This window comes from Erigeron canadensis, chromosome 1, assembly GCF_010389155.1.
Source record: "Erigeron canadensis isolate Cc75 chromosome 1, C_canadensis_v1, whole genome shotgun sequence".
NCBI lineage: Eukaryota > Viridiplantae > Streptophyta > Magnoliopsida > Asterales > Asteraceae > Erigeron > Erigeron canadensis.
The window spans coordinates 23,558,262-23,573,517 of NC_057761.1; positions in this window are offsets into that span (position 1 = coordinate 23,558,262).

Sequence of the window (15,256 nt, forward strand, 5' to 3'; positions counted from 1 at the left end):
AAATTCTTAATTTCAATTTCTTTCTTAAATCAAATGGCTCCCAAATCTTCTCGTAACAGAGATATAAATCTGCTCACTGTTGTATACCATCCATACCCTAATGTCAAACGTGCCCATAGTGCCCTAGATCCAAAATTAATTAAATTAAATCCCAATAATCCCATGACAAGTTTGAAAGGGACTCAAGCCGCCAATACTCTTATTGGGAGAATCCAACAATTTCTTCGTGATTCTTCCATTGGTGAGACTTTTTCACTCAATCCACACAAGATATACCACGATTACTTGTTTGAATTCTGGTACACTGCCCAGCTTTCCAACGACTGTTCCTCCATTTCTTTCACCCTTAAAAATGGGACAGTCGAGTGTGCCATAACAGCGGACACGTTAAGGGACGCTCTTCACCTTAACTACTGGAGACAGGATGAGTCTCCGGTTGTCATCTCTCAAAGTTTAATTTCGCCAGGTCCTTCTTGATATGGGTAACCAGGAGTGTTTGGAGGGTGGTGTATTAAAGACAAAGCGTGCGATGACCTTGAAGGGCCTCTCACCATCCTAGAGGTATCTCTTCATTCACCTCGTGGAAAGTATGGGAGGGAGTTCTGGTGGTTTGGACCAGATTAATTCATTCCGGGCAGAGATGGCATACTGCCTGTGGAATGGCTTGAGGGTAGATTTTGCTAATATCTTATTTAGAAGCCTTGTATTTAAGTTGGAAGGCACCAGGGGACCTTGTATCCCATTTTCGCGATTTCTATCTTTATGTTTTAAGTTAATTTTGGGCAGAGAAGATTACAAGAATACACAATCACTTACTCTATGCCGGAGTTACTTAGGAATTTGGACACTTTGGTGTCTGATGTAAATGAAGTCCAAATTCCCCAACGAATGCTGCTGGCATTCACTAAAACTGAAGTGCCAGTCCAAGGTGATTCAGAAAGACAACTGGGCGGGCCTCAAAATAGTGAGGGACCCACCAGTTCATCTGCTGGTAATGTGACAGTTGCCGAACCTGGGCAGCAGTCTATCCCCACTAGCTCCAGCTTGTCAGTTCTTCCACCTACTTACCCTGGAGACCTCCCAACAGGTGTCCAGGTGATTCCAAAGGCAAAGCGTACAACAAAGAAGCGCCTTAGGAAACAGTCAGACATTGCCACTGACGTTAGTACCCCAGCCAGCCCTCTAGTTTCTTCCCAACAAGAAACTGGAGATAGTCAAAGGGATGAACACCAGGCAACCACTTCCGAAATTTCTATAGGTGGAAGTGGTGAAGATAATATTGGGTCAGCCCAGCCCAACTTAGAGTCCGTGTCAGCACTCAACTTGCAGAGCCATATTTCTGACACTCTTGTAGCACGAACTGATGAAGTTTCTGGCCAGTCACAGCCAGAGATTGAGGTTCCAGACAATACGGCCTATGATACTACAGCTGAGGATCTAGCAGTTGTGGTTGAGGCACCAGTGACCTCTTTCCAGGGAGAAGATGCTTCGGCAATGGATCCTCCAACTGATGAAACCATCCAGGCAACTGGAACTGATCATCGGGAGTCTGAACCTGATGTTGAACCATCCCTATCATTTATGGATCTAGGCATAAATGAGGATGAGTTCCAACTGGAGTCTTCGGATTCAGAAGGAACACAATCTGACCAAGAAATGGTTGTTGCGTCTATACACGATCAACTCCCTTTTTTCTTTGGTCAGCCCCTAGAACCACAAGTTTCAGTTTTACCATGTTCTGATACGCTCACTGAAATACCACCTTAGCATTCAGTTTTACCATGGTTGTTGCGTCTATACACTTGCTTTACCTCCTCCAGTTGCCTCTGTAGCATTCAGAGCTGGTCCAGTGATACCTTCCCCTCCATCACTGGACAGCCAGTTTGTGTCTTTCTAGGCCGATATCCAAAACCTTCTCACGAGGGTGGAGGATATTCAAAAGACACTGGACAAAAATGCCAAGTCAATCTCCAGATACCACAAAGATTATCTGACCAATATTAAAGTGGTTGATCTGGGGATTAACAAGTTTACTGACAATGAATACTTGGTATTCAAAAAGCTTAATGAGTTGGTCACTAGCTGTAATACACTGGCTAATACCTTGAAGGAAGCTTTTGACCTTACTCAGACCAAAGTCACTACCTCTATCTCCAGTCTGTTTGGTACAACTGTCAGAACTTCTGAACTGGATCTGAAGGAGATTGAGAAGCAGGTTAAAGAACTTGTTGAGAAATGTGACTGAGCTTGGCCAGCAATTAGCCACTTCAGTTGGCCAAAAGATTGAAGAAACCTTGGCTGCAAGAGAACAACAATTGATTGAAAGGGTGATGTCTGAGATCACCAAGATTGCTTCTCCTCAGGTTGATCTAGCCCCCATTACATCTGAAATTCACCAGTTGAGGAGCAGTCTGGACACATTAGCCAGCAAGGTCTCTGATCATTCCACTGCAATCGAGAAACTGGCAACTGAAGTTGGTAAGGAGAAAGAGAAGGAGGTTGTTAAGGAGAAAGAATTTGTTGCAACTGGCCTTTCTCCAGATGATATAGCCATACTTAAAGCAATTCAGACTAGTCAAAATGCAAAAACTGGCAATGTTTTGACTCAGTCTCAGGAAATCAATCATCTATGGAGAACAGTTCGCATGGTGTGTGGAGTCTTCAAGGAATGCAAGAACATGCAATCATGGCAGCCTCTAGATCGCTTGCCATCTAGTCACAGTGATTTCGAAGCTATCAGAAAAGGACTAGATGCTGCCAAGGGGGAAAGATCTGTTCTTACACCCCGAACTGTTATTGAAACTCCAGTTATAAAGAAAGAGTTGGTAGTTGCTGCCAGTACTGATGTTGGTGAGCCAAGAATTGAAGAGTTTGATGATGTTGGTGATAGGGGGAATATTGATAAGGGCAAGGCAATTGCAACTGATGAATCTGCCCAGTCGGCCACTGATGTACTTTTGCTTGAAACTGGAAATCCTGATCAACTTCCTCCAGTGACTGAATCTGATAGCAAGAGACTGGCTAGAGTTGGTGATGCTATAAAGGAAAGAAAGAAACAAAGGAAAGCCAATTGACTGGTTTCAAGGGTTCAGTTGCAAGGATTAGGCATACTGGATGTAAATGATGCCAATCTGTTGGGCATTACACTAGAGAAATACAAGAAGGTCAAGAGTGACCCAAGGATAGTGGGAATGGTGAATGAAATGATTGAAATCAATCTTGACAAAGACTATCTTAATGATGAAGCTGAACATGATGCCAGATGTCTTAACATATCAGTGGAGAAGGCAAAGGAGAATAGAGCCAGTGGGATACAAAGGAGACTGGAGAATGTTTTGAAGGTTGTTAAAAGAGGGTGCTTAATCCACCTAAGTCCAAGGGAACAAAAAGAAAAGAACTTCCAAGAGATTCAGACCTAAGGACTTGGGTAGAACCACAAAGTGTTACTGAAAGTGACATCAAAGCTGCTGTACAAAAGCTAAGTACTGGCCAGATCAAACTGGCAAATGAAACTGAAGCCAGAACGTTCTATCAAGAATTAATGCAGCGGAGATATCACCCTGGTAAGATTACTGAGGTTCAGGTTAACATCAAACCTGGCAACAAGTTCTTCAGTGTTGGGGTCAAATATGCAAATGGGCCATTGCGTATTACTGAAGACCCTGATGTGCATAACTATGGACATGCTGAACAGGTGGACATGTTGAATGTGCTGGAGGCAAAGTCACCAAAGAGTAAGCTGGAGAAGTGTTGGGTTCACATCTTGCAAAATCTGATCAAAGTCAAAAAAGAAGTTGAAACAAGACTGAACGTTGTTGATGAAGACAAACAACCCATCTCTTCAGTTACCAAGAGAAGAAGAACTGGTGAAGGGCCATCTGCTTAAGTTCGTCTTCAGTTGTCTACTTGTATTTTCATTTACTTTCTTGTAACTTTTGTAAGTTGTTTGATGTATATACAATTTGCCAGATTGTAACTACAAGATAGATAACAGATTAAATCTAACAAACTTAAAAGAAAACCCAAGGGGAATTTGATTAAATCTATAAAAATGCCTTGGAAAATTAGATTAGATTCAGTCAAACATGTCCTTCAAGTTCATACTTGTATAGATACAAGAACTTGAAAAGACTTGGCAATATTTCAGGACAAATAAGGGGAATTTGCTAGGACCAGTTTCGACTGAAACTGGCCAGTCTCCAGTCGCATCTGGAGACCAGAAGATTTGTCCAGAAATATATTGAAGTCTAGTTATGATGTACAGTTAATGCAACTGAAGACTTCCTCCAGTTAAGATCTAATCAAACCTGAAGACGTTCCAATTGAAGTCGAAGAAAAAAAATGGAAGATAGAGAATGACAATGGCAGCGAAGCCTAGTTGACATTCTATTCAGTCAGAAACTGGAGAGCATCAGTTTAAAGCCTTTACAATGCTTCACACTGATTACGAGGAAGACCTTTTTGCTTTATGCAGCTTTATACAAGGCAATATCATTTGTCTATGATTAAAGTGCAAAAGTGCATAAAGCAGGTTGGATAAAGTAACATCTTGACTTACCTTATCAAGCATTTCAAAGGAATTCAACTAGTTTCCTTAAATGCTGTCGACCATATCTATACAATAAAGTTGGAATTCCAATGCCAACTTTGTCTATAAATAGAGGTCTTTGCACAAGAAGAATATAACTTTGCATATTCAGACTTTTGCAATATTCTTGGTGAACTTGTGCAATATTCTCTCAATCGTAAAAGGGACACTTCACAACTTTAAGTGTTTCGATTGTGAAAGAGAATTTCCAAGTATAAATCATTTGTATTTCATAGGTTGTTAGGATATTTACATTTATGTATTATTGGTTCCGCAACAACCTTGTATTTTATTTAACATCAATAAAGAAAATACATTTGAAAATTACAACTTGGTCTCACCATATTTACTTTTTTGTATTTACTTATTGCATTGTCATTTACTTATTGTCACAATTTAAGTAATCTAACCAAGGACTTGGTATACATTCACTGTAACTGGTCGTCTCCAGTTCAGTGTTTATATTGCAAAGAAATCTCACCATTGACATAGAGGTGTCTTCGGTTAGTACCATCTTTAAGTTGGGACTTACAATAATTTATGTTAATTACAGGGATAATTTATACATTTTTGACCAAATTACCGGGATAATTTGTGTGTTGACTAGATTATAGAGATAATGCTAGTTGTTTATGAATTTTTATGTCAATTTAGGTAATTAATTGTTTGTTAATGGCAAGAGAATTTGTATCAGGTCATAACTTTCTAATTAACTTGGACGAGAATCAAGATGGATCCGAGTACTATCATGAGATATTCAGATTTTTGAAGTGGTCAAGAATTCATCATATTCTTACTCATTCACCGCTTCTGTATGAGTCATACCTGGTAGAGTTTTGGGAAAATGCAAGGCATAAGAAGACTGCTACTCAGGAAGTGATAGAGATAGTGGTTGCTAGCAAGACTATCACGTTCTCAGCTCGTGATCTTATTGATATCCTGAAGTTAGGTACATTTGATCAAGGAGGAGGAGAGAACGGACCTACTACTTTCAGTAGAGAGGTTGTTGTTGGAGGATTTACAAGCATGGGTTATGATGATTATTTGAATGTGGGTACGTTGAAGAAGCGCGGATTCTTTGGAAGGTGGAGATACTCAGCACATGTATTGTTGGTTAGTCTGTGTAATAGAAGACCCGGATGGGATACACTTAATCAAGAATCTCAAGCTCAGATGGTTGGTCTAGTATACAACAAACCGTATAGTTTTTCTAAGTATTTCTTCAACAAATTATGGAAGCAAACAACTGCCAGACAAGGGCATAGGTTTATGATCTATCCTAGATTCGTTATGATGATTGATAATCATCATATTCCTAATCTGCCCGCCACCAAGTCAATTCTGAAAGTGACATCTATAGTGAAGAGGGCATATGATGAGCTCAAGAGTCGTTTTGATAGTAATCCAGGAGCTCAAGATGTGGCCTTGTTCAGAGCTATAGTAGATATTAATTTCAATCCACCTACCGCTGAAGAGTTTGCCAGATTCAGAACTGAAATCGTACCACATCAGCCGGTTATTAATCCAGTTCCTCTACAGATGGTGATGCCATATGAGCCAATGCGCGACATTGATGAACCACAGGCTTAGAGCACAGAAAGGGTGAGGATTGAAAAAGATGATGTGGTTCTTGAAAAAGGAGCAAAAGCACATGAAGATGTTGTTGATCATGCTGCTAGTACTTATGAGAATGCTTCAAAGAAAGTTCCATCTGATTCAGGTCGGAAAAGAAAGAGAACATAGGCTTCTATGGAATCCGAGGTACCAGAGGTTGAGGAGGTACCAGCTCCGAAGAAGAAAAATGTTATTAGTTTGAAAGTAAGAGAGAAAGTTGTTGCTAGTGGAGTAGATGAAACTGTTAAAGCTCCAGAAGCATCAAGCATAATTTCCGAAACAGAGGTCTAGGAGATCAGTTGAATTACATGCAGAGACAGTGATACCAAGAAGATCTCAAAAGATGACTGTTAATCTTGAGAGGCCATCTGAATGAGGGATTCAGTGCCTAATCCCGAACCAAGAACTAAAGCGACTACACGTCAAGTTCCTATGTTACCACAAGTGTTTGGTATGGCTGACATGAAAGGGAAGATGACGGTGTTAGAGGCTAGAGTTATAGGTTTGTTTCATGAGTTGGAGAAACAAAAGAAGAACCATGAGAAAGAGATGCAGAAAAAGCAAAAGGAAGTTGGGATGTTAAAGAAAACTCTTGATGATGAGAGGAAGAGTCATCAAGACTTTAGTAACACTCTCATGTCCAACTTTGACATGGTTCGTCGGGAGGCTACAAAGGCTGAGAGTTCGGCTACTAGAGCTAATAAAGGTGTAGTTAGAGTGGCTGAACAAATGACAAAGATTGCTGATGTCATTCTAGATAGTGTGATGCAATCAGATTTAAATAAGTTGGTTGAGAAGTTTCTGGTTGAGAAGCAGTTATTACCAGATGTAGGCTGTAAGGGTGATGAGCTGTCGAAAAAGAAAGATGATGATTCGAATCAAGAACTGGATGCAGCAAAGGATAAGGGTAATACTCATAAAGAAGAATTGATCAAGACAATAGAGTCTTTGACTGAGATTGCATCTAGTATAGTAGAATCTTCTAAGACAACAGAAACTGTGAGAGAAGAAGTAGATTGATGACAAAGACAAGATGAAGACATTTATTTTAACATCTAGAAGCTATTGCCAAGGGGGAGTCTTTAAGTGCACGTCTATGTCAATAGCAGTCTAGATTGTTTGGTCTTATATTGTAATATGTTTTTGTAATGTGTTTGTCATTAATGAACTTCGTATTATGCATAGAATACTAGATTAAGTTTAAGTATTGAATGTATAATAACAATCTGCTAAGTGAAATGTGACCTCGTAATTGCAGGGTCAATTACGAGGCAAGCTATAGGAATACGACCCCGTATTTGCAGGGTCAAATACGAGGCCAATCAATAATTACGACCTCGTAATTGTGACGGGCTGGGCATGGATTTGCGAGGCCGACTCGCTGAAGCCTATGTCGGGTGTTTCCTATAAATACTGAACCCTAACAGAGATTAGGGTTGAACATTTGTCGAATTATCAAGCATATATTGCAGGGTTGGTCGTCAAAGGATTGTTTCGCTAGCTCGAAGAAGATCTGCGAGGCAGCAGATGATCTAGGGGCTTCGTTGTGAATCACCAAGTTATAGAGAGGGATTCTGCACCTCTAGATAACTGGAGCAAACTATTAACGATCCGTATCAAGGGGACTTACATGAAAGATTGAAGAAGTCTGCTAAGGGTGTCAAAAATCAATCAAGTGGGGTTTCGGCATTGGAAAGGAAGCTGAGGGAGGCCGAGGTTGGTTTCAAGATTCGGGAGGATGAAATTGCCGATTTGAAGCAAAAGTTGACCAATTCTGTCTTGAACCTTAATTTGGAGAGAGAGGTGTCATCTGGGTTGGCGAAGCAGGTGCAGAAGTATACTTCAGAGTGTGCTGGGATAATAACCGATGTGATTCCTTATGCTTGCACGGCCTTGGTAGACAGTGATGAGTTTGGGAAGCTTGTGGCAGCAGTGATTACGGCGAACAAGGATAATGAGAGGTCTCTTGTTTTGAAGAAGTTGAGTGATGATGGGAAGGTGGATTTAGCTTCTTGTTCTGATTTCAACGCTAACTCGGCTGAGGCTATTGCTCAGGCTGTAGCTGACTATAAGAATGCTGATTTCTCATTTATCGATAAGCTGACCTCCAATCCTGTTGCTTCGTACCAATCTTTGATGCACATTGTTCCTAACAAGATTGATCCTGCCTCTTCTGTAAACATGGATTCATGTGTCCCTCCTGTGGTAGCCCCTGCTTCACCTTCTCATCCGGAAACCTCGACTGCTCATATAGTTGTTCCTACTTGATTCCTTAATGAAACTGTTGTGTTGGGCCTCAAAATAGTTTGTATTTGTATTTTGAACTTTGTGGCCTGGATAGCTTTACTGCTTTTGATCCTGCATTCTATGCAGATTCTATAAATGTATCATGATTTGTATTGGCCATGGCACTTTATTTTTTGGTTTTTGTAACGAGTGTGACCTTTGCAAAGGTCAAATTTTTCTTAAAGGTTCATGTGACCTTTGTATGATTTTTCTTTTATTAGCACAGTGTCGAGGGTATTCCCATTTGATTTTTCTGTGTCTCACATTTTGTGCATGGTTACGAAGGTGATGTCTTCCGTAGTTTCCATGTCTTATTTTTGTTTTCATGCATGCTTCGTAGTAAAAGTTTAATTACGATTAGGGTCTTATATTATGTAGGCGTCCTTTTGAACATACATTTTTGGCCTTAGTAGCATGTCTTTAATTGATTGATTTGTATGTATGTGGTAAAAATAGTAATATGATAAGGAGAAACCCTTCCTATATATAGAAGATCACTGTGTGATTACATAAATTCCTAATATGATTGCTATTTATTCATCTAAAGGATGTAACCTGTTACATTTATCACTTTTTGTGAAAAAATAAAGGCTACTAAGTAATCCGGGCACATTGTGCCTTTTCTTTATTCATCATCCTCCTTGATTCCAAAGGATCCGGTGGATTCCTCATGGTCACAAGTCTTTGGAAGCTTCGATAGGTTTGAGATTGATTCTTCGCTCTCTTGGGAACCTTTGATTCCTGAAAATTCTTTATTTTCTTTGTAAATCATGAAGATTGTATGTTCCGGAGCTTTGTTCTTCTCTTGGCTTCCTTCTTCATCCTTTACTTTGGTATTTTGCCGAATTTCCACTAGTAGGTGACCTAGCTCTCCCTTCTTTATAGCTTTGCTTATTTCTTTCCTTAGGTTGATGCAATCATTGGTGTCATGACTGTGGTCACTATGGAATTCGCAGTACTCATCATAGTTCTTTTTGTTTTTGTTACTGAGCTTCGGAGGTGGTGCGAAGGTCTTTGCTATCTTTTCTGTTGCTAAAATCGCCCTTGGGGTCTTGGTAAGTTCTGGGAGGATCTGCCTTTCCTTACCCTTATCTTCTTTGTTGTACAGGGAGTACTTAATTCACCTATCCTTGTCTTCTCTGCTCCCTGTTTGATATTAAGAGTTGCAATATGGGTCTTTTTATGTTTCTTTTGTTGGCTAAAGTGTGCTCGGAATTTCTCTTTCAATCTGTAAAACTAGTTGCTGATCCTTTTGGAAGATTGTTCAACCATTCTCTAGCATCGCTTTTGAGCACCCAACTGAAGGCTCTGTAGGCTACGAGGTCGTTCCATTGTTGCATAGCTGCTGCTCCTCGGAATAGCTGTAGGAAGTTGTTAGGATCAGTTTTTCCTTCGTATGTCCCTAAGTGGGATGGAAACTTCATATTCTTGGGTAATGGGTACTTCTTTATCCATTCGACTAAAGGTGAGATATTGGATTCATCTTCGAGGGGGAAAAGCTATTCTTGATTCATGTTTGCTCCCCCCGTGTTAAGTGTTGCTGCTGGAGTGACGTTGGTTTCCAAGGATATCATTCATAGTGTGCATACCACGACGGGTAAAATGGGTGAGGTCCCAATCCAGCCATTGCATGTGAGAGTTGGGGCTCAGAGAGTCGAGTTAGAGTCGTTGGATAAATTTGCGGGTACCCCGGAGGTCTTGGGTCATACCTTGAAGGCATCGGAGGTGGCATTCCCTAATATGGATAGTAATCGAATGGATGAGGGATTCCTTGAAGGGTAGTTATCGTAGAATCCGTAACGATAGGAGCTCCGGGAGTGTCCCTAATTCCTGCCCTAGACCTAGGGATCCTTGTCAGATCAGGGAAGTTAAAGTGTGCATCATTCGCGAATTCCTGAGCCCTTCGTTGTGATTGAGGAGTAACCTCTGGGCTTCAGATATTGCGTGCATTATTCCCTGTTGGTCTCCCATCTTGGTCCTCTACCTTCCATTCTTTGTCAGTATCGCTTCTAAAGTTTAGCGTCCTTCTTGCTACCCTCTTTTTGTTGATATACCTTAGGGCTTCTTCAAGTAAATCTTTGTTTCCCAAGAGTTGTTCTTCGTTTATTGGTTCTTTTTGCCTTGAGGATTTTGCCCTATTGTTTCGCCTTTGATATTGTATGGAAGGATCTGGTCGGTAAGTATGGTTCAGACTGAACGGCGATTGGGAGGCCGTCGCGAACTCGGGTTGGCTTTGAACCTCATTCGCCGGAGTACTGAATGATGGGGATGAGACTCTTGCCGCTTGAGAGACGGTTGCGCTAAGTGGGGTGTCTGGGCCTGCGTTCGACGTGATTTTGCTGAATCGATGTGGTGGCTTGATGGTGGGTTTCTTGTGACGTCCCACAGATGGCACCAAATGATTGTGCACCAAAGCGCGTCGAGAGGTTTTTAAAGGGTAATGGAGGGAACCCTAGCCTCGGTACCACAATCATCGAGAGGTTTTTTAGCCTGAAGGTATTTTGAGGATAAACCCTAAAGGATTTTTAGGCTTTGTTGGCGATTCCCCGAAGGTAGGAGCGGTGCTCCTTTACGCCAACTAAGGTTGTTTGGTTTGTTCGTCGAATCGTGTTCGACTTCGATTAGGGTTTTTGTGTTTGATCGATGATCATATGAATGTTGTGTGCCAATATTGTATATCGAATATGATGGTGATGATCTTGAATTTAGAGGGATCCTCCTCCTTTTATAGGAGGAGGTTCCTTGGAGGTCAAGGTTAGGGTTTTCCCTATTCCTTCTTTGAATCAAACTCTATTTACCATGTTTATCCGATCTAGTTTCCTTAGGAGGATATCCTAGAATATTCTGGACTAGGCAAGAGATTGTATTTATCTTTGGAAAGGAATTATATTAATTCTTTTGTTAATTCGATCAAGTTAAGCACCTTCGTGCTTATGCTCTTCAAGTGATGCTTCATTGTTATGTCCTTCGTATAGTGATTCGAAGGGTTACATCGTCACTTTTCTAACTGTGTGTTCAAAACTATCAATGCAATAAGTTAAATATTATCAGTTAGAAATATAATAGTATTTTTTTATTATTATTATAGGTCTCTGGCTTTTTTCTTCATTAAGTCTAAGTACTTTGGGGGTTAGTCATGGAAGTGCATGTCACATTTCATGAGATAGGCTATTGTCTTTTTTGAAATTATTCTTGTACTTAGCGGTATTGATTTTCAGTCAATACGTTTGTTTTATTGGTGATATATAAATGCTAACCAAGGTAACCTTTTACCTACAAAAAATATAATAGTATTTTTCCTCCAAAATGGTAAAGTTTTATGCTTTTTTAATGGATGTCTATAATTATACGCTTATTGTATGATTTGAATTTCAAGTTTAGGGGGTGCTTCGTTTATAATAGAATGTTCAACCATTCTGTTTATAGTTACTTTAATTTTTCAAGTTCGGAAGCTCAAACCGAAAATCAAGTCGAATCAAATTAACTAGGAACACGCCAAACCAAATGAGATGATTTGGTTTCGATTCAAATTGGATTTAAACCAAATCAAATCATTTTCAACTTTGCTATAATTTTTGTTGGCAAAATTCCTTCAAACTTTTGCCAATGGAAATCATTTACAATCATAATCTTACAGATTGAAACAATAAGAAAATATGCTAATAACTTTAACATCTAATTTACAAGTTATCTTAATTAGTTGATAAAAATTAATTTTTATTCATACGAGTCATATGCCCACACAATTCGGCGGCGGCGGTGGTAGTGGTCCGAGGTGGTGGTGGCGACGGGTGACGGTGGCGGTGGTGAAGGGTGGTGGGAGCGACAATGGTGGTAAATGTAAAAGTAATCGATGTTAAAAGAGGTAGTGTAGTTATTTTAAGGATTTATAGGGATTTATGTTGTAAATTATTTCATTAAGGGTATCTATCATATAACTAAAAGAGGGGGTTGAGTTACACTTGGCACCTTTAATCTCCTCCTTTAGCTTAATACTCATCCTTATTAATCCTCTATTTTTTTAATATTTATTTAATAAAAAATGGTCTACACTTTTTGTTTTTCTTTTTATTTAACTAAAGTTGAAAAAAAAAGTAAACTGAAATCAATATTTATATGGAGTTAATTTTCATATGTTTTCTTCTTTAGTATTTGTATTGATTAAGTTGTGATATTGGTTATACATTTTTTGTTTCTCTTTTTATTTAACTAAAGTTGAAAAAAAGGTAAACTGAAATAAATATATATATGGAGAAGGAGGTTGGGGGTACACTTGGCACCCCTAATCCCCCTCCTTTAGCCTAATACTCCCTTCTTAATAATCTTCTATTTTTTTAATATTTATTTAATAAACAATGGTCTACACTTTTTGTTTTTCTTTTTATTTAACTAAAGTTGAAAAAAAGAAGTAAACTGGAAACAATATTTATATGGAGTTAATTTTCATATCTTTCCTTTTTAGCTTTCGTATTGATTAAGTTTGATATTGGTCATACATTTTTTTATTTATCTTTTATTTAACTAAAGTTGAAAAAAATGGTAACTGGAATCAATATTTATATGGTGTTAATTTTCATATATTTTTTTTTGGTTTTCGTATTCATTAAGTTGTAATATTGATCATAGATTTTTTATTTCACAATTATTATAAGATTTATATATCTTAAAACTACTCGTCCAATGGACGAACCTGAACACTAGTTATAGATATTATTAGGTAGAAATGTTTAAATTAATGAATAAAGGATAAGGGGTATTTTAGGTAATTCAATTCCTTAATTGAGACTTAAAAAAAAAGGTTATTTAGAAGCCATATTTGGGATAAAGCATCTCCTATTCAACTACTTGTTCTTGAGTTCTACTTAACTAAAGTTTTTATTTTGACATCATGTTGCCTTTTCGTTTGATGAATCTGTTCGAATATATGAACATAAACACATAGCAAATCACGAGTACGCAGTGAAATAAAAACGTATATGTAATACTATTAATTAACAAAGTAATGAATAGAACATGTGTACCTTTGCGTAAAGCTTCCAATAATATTATTGATAATAATAATAATTATTATTATAGGGTCTAAACTAAAACCCCTCTACGATCTCACACTTGACACCCCTATGATGTATGCTAGTACCTGATCATGAACTCACAAACCCGTTGTGTGTTTTTACCTTTTGTTGAAGTCGAAACCAAAATAACCCCACTAACCACATCAAATCTATTGATAATGTGTAATAAAAGTTTCATGACTTAAACTTATATTAATATAAGTTTACCTATGAAACTAAACCAAATTGTAAGTTTGGTTTTTGCTTTTGTTCGACCAAAACCAAAGAGGAACAAGAGGAAGAACTAAGTTTAAGGTTTTTATGATTTTAATTGTCACACAAAACCCTTAATCCTTAACCCCTATATATAGGATAAATAATTAGAGTTTTATTTCTTGGTGACCAAGTTTGTAGAGGATTAGGAAACCCTCTCCTAAATTCGGCCCACCCCCTCTTTTAGTGTAATTAGGACACTTCGTTATTTTCTAATTTACACTTTAATCTTTCTCTTTTAATTAATTAATAAACACTATTAATCTTTTAATAGTTTATTAATTATTTCATGATCAAATTAATCAATATATTACTTTAATACATTAATTAATTACATAGAGTTTACGTGTCATTTTTGTGTAACCCCATAGGCTTAATTGATTTCCGAACATGCGTTTATTATAACGTGATCATATTCCAACAACTCTCACTTGAGCATGTTATTATAAAGGCAATAACATTGGTTAGCGTCTAGCAACACGCCAAAGCTCCCGGAAATATTTAAGTATAGTTTCTTAAAGTATCATTTGAAATGATTTAGTCTTTATTATCCCTTTGTTTCAGATACCCTTATTAATTATGAATATGGATCAATGTCATTTCATAATTTAACGATTCTGTTTCTCATTTCTGCGACTAATTAAGATTACCAAATTAATCGAGACAACCTCTGGAGTTCATTTGGGTATGACCATACAAACATCTTACCTAATCAATGAGGGCGCCAAATGGTATCATTCTTTAATTGCAAATTGAAGGAACAAATCCTGTTTTGACTACAAGTGTCAAGTCATGCTACTTCTCCACATTTCTGAAATAGCCCTTTATTACTACCTTATTCAGGATAGCGTAGAACTAAATCAAGAGAATGTGATCCATACACATTTAACCTACTTGCATCTCAAGTCTAAGGATAACTAAAGTAACCATTTCACGAATTTCACTTAATGAAGACGATCCATAAAATGATAATTCGTTAAGTGGGTTAAGTCCGATATGCATCTCTATGGATATCATGTGAGTTTGGCAGGACCATCTTCATATATTCACCAGAATATTACCAATCTCTCAGATATGTCTTAGTTTAACTATATTCCCATATAGTTAATCGACAATGGACATTTAGAATATATATAAATATTCATGGATTTAAACATGCAAATATAGGACACAATCATTATATTATAAAATGAAAGCACTCATTTATTGAAATAACAATTGTTTAACATCCCTTATCCAAATACCAATCACAGATTTACATGAGATAACTAGCTAATTTAAGACCTTTGCCCTCGGCATGCTTATTTGAGCTTTCCTTTACCAATGCCTTTGTAAAATGATTAGCTAAGTTATAATCTGTGTGAACTTTGAGTATCTTAATTTCTCCTAGTTCGATTTTTTGACGTGCAAAGTGATATCGTCTAGGATAATGTCTGGCACCTTT